Consider the following 10,038-nt stretch of genomic DNA (forward strand, 5'->3'; position numbering starts at 1 on the left):
TAGTCCATAAGATAAGAACCAAGAGGATGTTTCTATAAAATTCTAGCAAAAACATTTGGTCCTCTCGTAGAGGAAAAGAGCAAGCGGGGCTTTGAGCTCAAATGGGCTCTGGGCAGGTTGAGAGAAAAAGTCAAAAAGTGCTCCGCTCCTCCTTTGCTTGATTCATCATTTATAGTCCTTATGATGTTTCTTATGATGTACTATCACTCCACTATGGTCATGTTATCACATGGTTGATTACTTGGTCAAATTCCAAATACAATTTTGTTATGTTGGTCATGGGAAACAACTGACTTTCCGGGCCTCTCAGGTTTGTCGACAATGGGAATTTACAATGCACCCATCCATGGTATCAGGCAAATGTTCAATATTCATTTTCTTACCCATCCATTTCACAGTGAACGTTAAAAGAATGTCATTAAGGAATGCAAGATGCTACATGTGTAGAACAAACAAAGCTGCATTCAGGGAAAATATGAAACGTCGATTGTATTAAGCTATGAAATAATGCAATTTAGAAAAGAACATGTTTAAAAGCCTTAATTGTTCAAATGTCAAGTTTGAATGAAATAGACTTCAAAGTATATTCAAATATAATTCATTAACTCAAACATTTCATATTAAGAAATAATAGTAATGTTTCACCAATGGATTATTACATGAAAATGACTAACGTTAAAAATGGCATACTTTTCCAATTTTTTCTACATCCATACATGTAAATTAGTCTTAAAAATCATTTTACAAAATTTGTTTTCAGGTTTCTATAATCATTGATTTCTCCCATCATTATTAAAAGTCTCAGCTATATACCTATTTCTGTTAGAAAATTGCATGACTATCTTTCCATGATGTGTTACATTGGAAGGCAATAGAAATGCTAAACCATTTAATTAGATTTGTATTATTTGACCAGTAAATGTATAATAAAACATTATATTCATATGTAATCTTGTTATTGCAACTTATTAATAAGCATTATAGTTGTTTTCCATTTATTTTTTATGTTTCTACTCATTTCAAGCACGCTTTTATGGTGCTGTCACATTACTTATTTCAGTTTCTGTGTCGTTTTATTAATTTTAAAAATATTTAGCTATCTCGCGTCATCACACGCCATCAGGTTCCTACAGGACCACTGTGTTTTCTTGGTATTTCCCTTCACGTCTCATGTGAACAAAATCTCAACGATTGATCAAAACACCAAAGCTTAAAAATAAACAGACAAGAAAGGCTGATCACTGTTCTGACGTCTATTTCCCCTCCTGTCCCAATCCAACTACACAAGCTTCAAAAAGGGGGTAAAATCAAATTTTTTAACAAATAATCATCTTGCTACTCTCCTACCTCTGTTGTGGGTAATGTTGCTTTTAAGCACCTAGAAGTCTCTTCCTGAGGTCGTGTACTAAACAAATGCACCATTCCTTCATTTGCCTTATGCACAGAACTGTTGAGGACTAGTGAACAGCTGAAAATGTGGACTAGTTCCAGATTTTACTTCTTTCTGATTTGAAAACCGTATTCGGTGCAGTTTTGTAGAACTTTTTATTTGGCAGAACATTTGTTTTTACAGGGAACAAGTATTAAGAGAGGGTTATTGAAGTAGCACCACAGCTTTGTGTTGGCAGCATGGTGACAGTGACACTTTTTCTCATGTTCTCCAACATATATGTTTTTGGTGACGTGGATCCTCCAAACATTTCCACTGTTCTTGCACAGATGGAACTGATGTCTCAGTTCATAGGCATTTCCACGCTTATGCAGCACACCTGACTTCCATTGGCCATAGGCATCTTGAAGACCAGTCTTCTTTCCCTCTGCAGCATTTTGGTATCATATGCTCCCCAGACACCCAACAGCCACTCACCTGCTCAGGGAGCCTCTAGCAGATGGAGCCATTTGCCTTTACAGGCAGTGGGCTGTGCAGATGGCAGTATGGCACTTCACCTGGTGCTGCAGCAATCCTGCTCATGCCCTGCTTATTGATGCAGACCAAGTAACAGGTTCCAGCAAATGCACCTTCCTACTCGTATCACAATCCTCTCCATGGTTTGCATGTCCATCTTGATTTCATGCCTCATTGAGGCATGTTCCAAATGGTATGTTACATTTCCAGGGACAGAGTTGAGTTACCTCCAACCATCCATGTCTCTGCCATTGATCTGCGCGCGCTGTGTGCTCTGCACAGTCCCACATCAGTGCATGGCGCTGGAAGATGAAGGGGTGGGGGTGCTGCAGCACCCCCTAAAATAGCCATGTTGTAGTTCTTAAAGGTGAACAAGCAATAAAGATTGCTTTGAAGAACCATTTGCTATGCGTTTAAAGTTAGAGGTCAAATGTCCGGCTATGTTTTCTGACAAATTGATGCTCATCCTTTCAAACGGGATTTTGGTTTTACTTTTCTTTCCCGGACTGCAAAGTGAGAGGAGTTTGCACAGTGATCTACGTGGACAGTGTTGCTGGGGTACAGGGAGAGTGAAGTGTGATGGAGTCAAAGATTTCAATAGGATCCAAACAAATCAAGCCACTTTACTTGGTGACGGGCAAATTATAAATATATGTTGAAAATTGTTTTCTTCACATCATTTCTGTGCTGTAAAGTCTTATCAGTGAAACTGTGTATCTGTGCAAACGTAGTGCAAATTGTGCTGTCTTAAATAACAGTGCGCTACCACGACATGCTTTAGTAATATAAAAAAAGACTCGATTTTGAGGTCATACAGTCAATGAAAATTGATTACTGAGTTGTGGTGAAGATTATATTTTGTTAAATTATTCTACAAAAATTAAATCAACATGACAGCCCAACACATGTTTCATTACAAACAAGCTGCTTCTTCAGGGCCAAACCACAGTTGCATGCTCTACACCATGTATCATTACTGCAAGTATAGCACTGGTGAGTCCTCCTTAAGACCTGTGTTTTTGTATTAATCCCAAAAACCTACACACCGGTTATGTGAGAGGAGACACAAAGACACGGATTCAGGTGTCAACTGTGGGGAACCCCATTGCAAAAAGGATGACTACTTTATAGCTGCATGCAAGTGCACATATTAAACAGGGAATCCTTTTGAAGCTTGATACTGGTAATACTTATAGCTATAAGTTACATTGAAACTTCTGTGAAGTGTACAGAATGCATTTTGTATCACTCTAGACTACCATGCTGTATAAAGTTTTTGTACTACATGTTTTTTGGACAAAATTGAGTCTTTTCTTTGTATTTCTATGCAGGCCTGAGGGACTGATCCTGAAGCTATATATGAGGTTGTGTCCAACTCTTGAAGAGTGTTGTAAGCCCATCCCGGTTAGAATCATTGGATACTGGTAGGATTTCCAACTGAAGCTTAAATGGAGCACACAATTTGGCATCAATCAATTTCGAGGACTAGGGTCACATCCCTTGACTGGAGTGGTCTCAGCCTTAAATTCTAAAAGGTAACACGTTCCTTCACAACACATCTCCCTCCCTTACTTATCAATAAAATAAAACACTAGTATATGTAAAGAATACCTAGAGAAGATTAAAACATCTAATCTGCAAAAGAAAATTAAAAAGAAAAGACAAGAATTAAAAATATACAGATCAGTAAGAACATAACAACAACTTCAGAATAAGGTGCCTGAATAGGTGACCTGGAGAGTATTTACGTTCTCACATAATCTTCCAAGTAGGGGAGAGGCCTGCAAACTCTAGCCTCTTCACAATTTCTTGAATATTCCACACCATCCTGTAAGACATTGTGACCTTCATCTATCCGAAAGTCTAGCTTGGAGAAGTACTTACCATCTACAACAAATAACAACAATTCACTGATATTAAGGAGAGGAAATGTGTTGGTTACAATATCATGATTTAAGGATCTCAAGTCAACACAGAACGTCAGGAGCCAATCACCTTTTTGAGTAAAAATAACTGGAGAAATCCAGGGTGAAGCATCTACGAGTTCTATCACCCCTCCTTTTAACATGTCACTCAAAAGTTCTTTCACTCCATCTCTCATCGGAATTGGCACTCTCCTAAGTTTGGCATTCTCTTTCAGCATAATCTTGTGTACATATCCCTTTAAGCGTCCAAGTTTATCTTCAAAAACTTTGCGTGCATCATGTAAAATATCTTTCAAATGGACAACTTCCACCACCATGACTTGGCAGGGTGATCTCGGGTTGATTATGATATTGAGATCATATTGCTGCATCCATCCCAGTATGAGGGACCATCAGTCGAAACATATACCTTTCTTTCAACGCACTTTGTCCCACACAGCATGGACCTCTCCATGTATCCCAAAGCATCTATGGATTCACCTTGGTATCCAACAGGGTTAATCAGGGTGAATATCTTTAGGGCGCAATGAGATATCTTTCTACAGTTTTATAAATACAACTTCTGGGATTGTAGTGTACATAGATCCCAAGTCAATCATGAGCTCGACGCCACCCACTTCAAATGTTGCCATACCTATCCTCATCCTCCTTGACCCATTCTCCCCTTCCATGGTTGCACATACCACCAGTATCCTATCTCTGCACATATGTTCTTCTCCCCCTTGAACGATGTTAACCCTCGATTTGCCCCTATCTTTGCCCACGTTACTCCCCTGTCTGCACATATGCGTATAGTGACCCTTGCGACCACATTTCATACAGTCTTCTTGATTAACTGCAAAATACTGGCAGATGATATGTACTCCAACAACGTGCACATTCTTCCAGCTTCCTTCTTGAAGGTGTACCTAGGGCCCCCTTAACATTTTTTGGACACCACACAAACCTTGCCTTCTTCCTCATGCAAACCATTCTCTAAGCTGGGAACTTCACCCGAGCCCTTCTCTCTTTTGCCAAATTCTTTCATACACTACCGAGATTTTTCAATGACTTAAGCAATGTCTACCGCCTCCTTAAGAGATGGCTCTTTTGCAGCCCATAGCATTTCTTGGATCTTTTTCTCCCAACACTGCACTCTCAGTTGGTCCTGGATCAGTTCCTCGATCATTGTGCCAAAGCGGCACTTGACAAAAAGTTCATGCAGTTTTGCCATAAATTCATCTATGCATTCGGGTTCAGCTTGTGGTTGGGCATAAAATGTATATCTCGCCATCACCAAATTAACTTCTTTTGCAAATCTTGTTTCCAATCACTAAAGTGCTTCTTTATAAACATTGTCCATAGGTTGACCATTGGGTCCAACTGCCACCGGCAAGTACTTAAAAATGCGACGCCCTTCACTATCTAACGCACTTAAAAGCAAGTCCATTTTGTAATATGATAGACTGTAGCCGAGTTGTGCTGAATAAAGATGGTTTATTTAAGAATTATCAGGTTAAATCATATAATCATTAACGCCCCACCAGGAGCAGCTCTCTTGCTGCTCAGCCCTCTCTTACAACTGTCATCCATCCACCAGGCATCCCACACATTCTATATTACCTCACACACTCCAACATTCCACCATTCATCCACATAGGCTGAGCAGCAAGACAGGTTAGTGAGAAAGGCACATGGCATCGATACCACACATTTCCTCGCAGGAGAAACATTTTTACCATCAAGCGTTGTAATGTAATTTTCCAGCATCAGTGCCCAGCCTCCCAAGAAATAGCTGGTGTGCCAGGTTGCGGTAAAAAAAAAACTGCTTGCATAATTATATTGGACTGCATAGCCATGGTAAGATGTAGGTGAAAATATATTTTGAACAACCTTCTACCACTGTGTGACAGTAAGATAAGATATGAAAATAAAAGAATCACCAATTGCACTGTGGAGCAGATCTAAATTCACTTTAAATATGTAAAACCACCCTGCACACCTTATAAGTTATTGTCACTGGTGTGTGACTCACCGATTCGCTGTGTGATATTGCTTAAAATAAAGGTGTGCATATCACCAAAATAAGAAACTACACCCCCTGTTACCCACACATACTACGCAAATACTCCTAGAAATCTACTGTACTGTGCAGATCACTGTGAAGGAAACTGCAAATAACAGGGGAATGTAGTAGTGTCTTCCCTTTAAGATAGAGGTGTACAGATCATCGAAAGGCAGAACTGCACTTGCTGTTACCTGGAAACATAATACCGATGATACGCGCCAACTGCTCCTGAATATGTGCTGTGGTGTGCAGATCACCATGAGAGGAACTGCACCAACTGCTACCACAAAGAAAATCTGTCTCCTCACTGAAAATGGCGACACGTACAAGTGACATACTTGTGTGTCACGTTTGTCATGCCCACTCGAAGAGCTAGGTTGGATGGGTTTGTTTCACCACATCCAAGATGCTGCCACGTTCTGTCAACCAGGTATCGGTTTAGTGACTGTCACGTAATCTTACCAGACTGCACAGTAAACGTCAAAGAAGCTTTGTCGCTTCCATAAGGCTGTGACCAGGCCTCCTTCGCGGTCCCAGTTACAGCTGCACATGCACCTAAGCATGCCCATGCGCTGGTGCTTGAGAGTGCATACTGAATGTACGGTAAGTGCCTCAACTCCGTTTACATAACAAAAACACTACCTTGAAGCTTCTTGACATGGACACACCACCTGGGGCTCCTTCAATGAGTGAGAGGGCATTGAAGCAGCTCAGTTCCTCAAAATACACTTCACGTACAGACATCACCAGGTTGTGTGTTACATCCTCATCCCAATGAGTTTAATCATTGCCAAATTGTTGTAAGCCCACCTCAAGAGAAACACTGGACGATAGTAGGATTTCCTACTGAAATTTAATGGAGCACACGACCTGGCGTTAATCTACTCCGAGGAGGCAGGGTCGACTGCCTTCCCTGGAGCGTTCTTAGCCTTACATTCTAGAAGGCTACAAGTTCCTTCACAATAAAGAGCCTCTGTTTCCATCTGTTTTTTTAATGCTTTCGTAATATATTTGCAACAGTGTGCTCCAGAATGCACATCCTTACCACTCTTCTGCTGAATAGGTGTGGCTCGTTTGCTACACTTGTTCTTTGTGACAAGGTCGAGCCTGAGCCAGCGCGCAAGCGCTGCTCTGGTGATCTGTTATAGGTAGAGTACGGAGGAGAATCCACACCCATATTTTTCATTGGCTTGTGTCTTTGTCCTTCATAAATTCTGGCGTTTGATTCCTTAATAGTCTTGTTAGTCCCTCCTTAGTACAGCCATGTCGTCATTTGTATCCTCCCATGGCTACTGGCCCCTTTACTTGATTGTTACACGGTACATGTACTTTTTCTTTATTGAGCCAGGACAATAGGGGCAGCTTGTTTGCAATGCAATAGGTCTCGGACATTGCAAATATCTTTTTTTAGGTGTTTCCATTAGCGGAAGTGCAAAGGCAAAACATTATCATACGTATGGCTTATTGAGTTAAGCATTGCTGCCGACGTCCGGTGTGACCTGCAGGTCACGTTCTTCAAATCCTGGCAAAGCTGATAAATTGTGTTCAAGTATTTCACACAATGATCATGACGTGCATTTTTCTTCATGTTATATTGGTTTATGTCACCAGCATTTGTGTAGCTCTTCTGACATGATTATTAAGTGCTTCGAGACAATTCCATTACTGCGGAAGAAGCTGGAGGGCGATTCGTGCAACAATGTTCACGAATTTCAGACTGTCAACAGCAAGTTTTCTTCTTAAAAAACAAGAGTTGTCAGTTTGGGAACATAACAGCAAAGGTTATTTTTATTTGTTTAGTAGAGTTTTGGACCTTGGGCACAGCAGAGAGAAGTTCAGTGTGTGATGCCATCTATTTGTAACGTACTACATACTAATAAATGGAACTGTGAACAAAATGCACAAAGGGTCGTGCACATTCCTGAAATAGTAATCCTGTCAGTTTATTTCTTGGTGATTACTATCGACGTCTTGTTTTTATAGGTTTCCTTTTGGAAAAGGAGTATGACAAACACATTTTCTTATAAGCTACGATGTACAGAGCATATGCTGTAAGAACTGTACGCACTGATTAAAAGCCCATGGAATGGCTTCCTGTTGGTTTGGTCCTATGGACCCAATGGTATTGTTAGCACAGATGGCTAGCCGTTTGTAGCAGTGAGGCCAGGTAAGGGGTGTAGGAGGCAATACACATTAGCATGTGGTCAACTGAGGCTTGGTGTATCCTTTCTTTCACAACAAATGATATCGACCCACCCATGTACAAGACACTTGATGGAGCCCCTTTCTCCCCGCTGTACATATCACAACCCAAGCACAAACTAGAACACTCAAATGGAACACTTGTAAAATGTACTTTGCACAATTTTGTGCCTACGTTTGGGAACAGCCCCTGGATGATTTTTGGGCACACAGTATTTGCCATCCTCTTGCCTTGGAGTAATAGTTACTTTTTTCAGGGGTACACACAAAGTGTGAACATTTTTGGTTTCAAAAAGCCTCTTTTCCAAACGGAAGGAAGATGCTCGTTGGTCAAAAACTGCTGCTAGAATGAAACGCATGATGGTAGTTTACACAACTAAACTAAGAAACCAAAACACAATGACATGTTGTGCTATTCCCCTGCTTAATGTTCTTGTCTTGGGTCCCGCACCGATCCGTTGTCATTCTTTTCATTCTCGCTTTCACCTTTGAAAGAAAATATTTTCCACTAACTTTTCACTCCCACCAGGCCTGACTTGATTTTCTGTTCCATTAGTGCTACCACCCCCCTCCCTCACCAACACCAACCCCATTATTAGTTACCAGGACCACCAAGCTACAAGCACAACTATGGAAGATGCAACATTATAAACACTTCCCGGACTTTTGAACTTTTTTTTGTTTTACAAGGATCTGAAACCTACCACCCCAGAGTGCATGGAGCGCGTGCACAAGGAGAAGTACCACCCTGCTACATTTCTGTCTTTCTTCGGCAGCCTCTCTACCTCAGGCTTGCTGTAGCTGAATGCAATTCTTAAAATTGCATTCTGTTTACCTTTTATGGTTAGAATAACAGCTTACCAGAGAGGCAACTTCACGGGCAAGCCATTCAGCACGGCAAGCCGCTGCAGCTTTAATCACCCCCAAACAGGCGAACAACTGGGAGTATCATGAGAGACACAACCACCGCTGAACCTGTTCCAGGCGAGGTCGCCCCCACACCGCTGCTCCTGCCCGCTACCTGCCAGCATCCTGCCCTGCTGGCTGCGCACTCCTGCTGCTGCCTTCCTCTGCCCTGCAGCTCGCCGCCTGTTTCCCCCGTTGCCGCTCGCCTGTTGTCCTAACTTTTGCCTCCCCCTCTGCACTCCGCCGTTTGTTTAGCCTGTTTCTGTTGCCCTGTGTGCCTGACTTTTGTGTTCCCCTCTCCCCTCCTTTTGCCTTCTGTACCCCCCTATGTGCCCCCTGCTCAGCCGCCGGACGACCCAGCCTCCGCTGAGCCGCCCCCGGTCCTCCCTTCCCGCCACTGCCCTCCGGCGTCTCCGCCCCCCTCCTGCCCATTGGCCGCCCCGCTCCCGCCACCCAGCTGACCCGCCCTCCCGGCTCCTCTCTTATGACGCCCCCAGAGCGACCGCGCGCAGCGGGAGCACCGATTGAGCGCCGAAGGTGCGCCAAAGGTAAGCCCGTCCGCGCCTGGACCGCGCCCAGTGCCAGGACCCCTGGCCCCCACAGACACCAGCCCACCCGCCGGACCTACGACGCCACCGAGCTCAACGCACTCAACGCCGGCTGGATCCCTGGATGCTACCGAGCCACCCCGAGGCGCACCCACGGACCTTTCTGCTGCCACTCCTGCAAGTTCACCTGCATCCGGACCTGCACTACACCAGCACCGACCAAGACGAGCACCAGCAGCAGCCACCTGAAGTGCATCCTGCTCAACACCCGCTCCGTCCACAGACACGCCGTCGAACTCTGGAACCTGCTCGACACCTCAGCCCCTGACGTCGCCTTCCTCACGGAAACCTGGATGAACGCCTCCTCAGCGCCCGACATCGCCATCGCCATCCCGGACGGCTACAAGATCATCCGGAGGGACCGCGTCAACCAGACAGGAGGAGGCATCGCCATCATCCACAGGAACACCATCCGCATCACGACTAACACCGACGACACCCTCG

The sequence above is a fragment of the Lissotriton helveticus genome, chromosome 8 (assembly GCF_964261635.1).
Source record: "Lissotriton helveticus chromosome 8, aLisHel1.1, whole genome shotgun sequence".
NCBI classification, from domain to species: Eukaryota; Metazoa; Chordata; class Amphibia; order Caudata; family Salamandridae; genus Lissotriton; species Lissotriton helveticus.